This window comes from Triticum urartu, chromosome 3 (assembly GCF_003073215.2).
Source record: "Triticum urartu cultivar G1812 chromosome 3, Tu2.1, whole genome shotgun sequence".
NCBI lineage: Eukaryota > Viridiplantae > Streptophyta > Magnoliopsida > Poales > Poaceae > Triticum > Triticum urartu.
In genome coordinates, this window is record NC_053024.1 from 582,791,643 (window position 1) to 582,792,590 (window position 948).

The following is a 948-nucleotide window of genomic DNA, read 5'->3' on the forward strand; positions in this document are numbered from 1 at the left end:
TTTCAAGCAAGTTCGGGCAAGGCCCCTTTTGAAATTCTGTATGGCAGGAAGTGCCGTACCCCTCTCAACTGGTCTGAAACCGGTGAACGTCAGCTGCTGGGTAATGACTTAATCATAGAAGCAGAAGAAATGTGCAAAGTCATTCGTGATAACCTCAAAGCAGCCCAATCCCGCCAAAAGAGCTACTATGATAGCAAGCACCGTGATTTGGCTTTCGAGATCGGAGATCATGTTTACCTCCGTGTCTCTCCTATGAAAGGTACTCGTCGCTTCGGTATCAAAGGGAAGCTTGCCCCTAGATACGTGGGACCTTTCAAGATTGTCAGCAAGAGAGGCGACCTCGCCTATCAACTCGAGCTTCCTTCAAACTTTGCAAATGTTCATGATGTGTTCCATGTCTCTCAGCTTCGAAAGTGCTTCAAGACTCCTGACCGCACCGTCAACTTCGAGGACATTGAGCTCCAAGAAGATCTCTCCTATCGTGAGCACCCAGTTGCTATTCTTGAAGAGACTGAACGCAAGACTCGCAACAAGTCAATCAAATTTCTCAAAGTCAAGTGGTCTCACCATTCCGACCGTGAAGCTACCTGGGAACGCGAGGACCACCTCCATTCTAAGTACCCGGAGTTCTTTCAGTCCTAGATCTCGGGACGAGATCTTTTCGTAGTGGTGGAGTGTTGTAACACCCCGGATATAACTTTCCCAATTTGTACTCCAACTCTTGCCGTTTCCGGCGTTAAGTTATATTTATTTCTCGGGTTCGGGTCTTTGCCTCCGTGTGTTGTTTTCGTTTTCATGCATCTCATATCATGTCATCATGTGCATTGCATTTGCATACGTGTTCATCTCATGCATTCGAGCATTTTCCCCGTTGTCCGTTTTGCATTCCGACGCTTCGTTCTCCTCCGGTGGCCATTTCTAGATTTCTTTCGTGTGTGGGGATTAAAC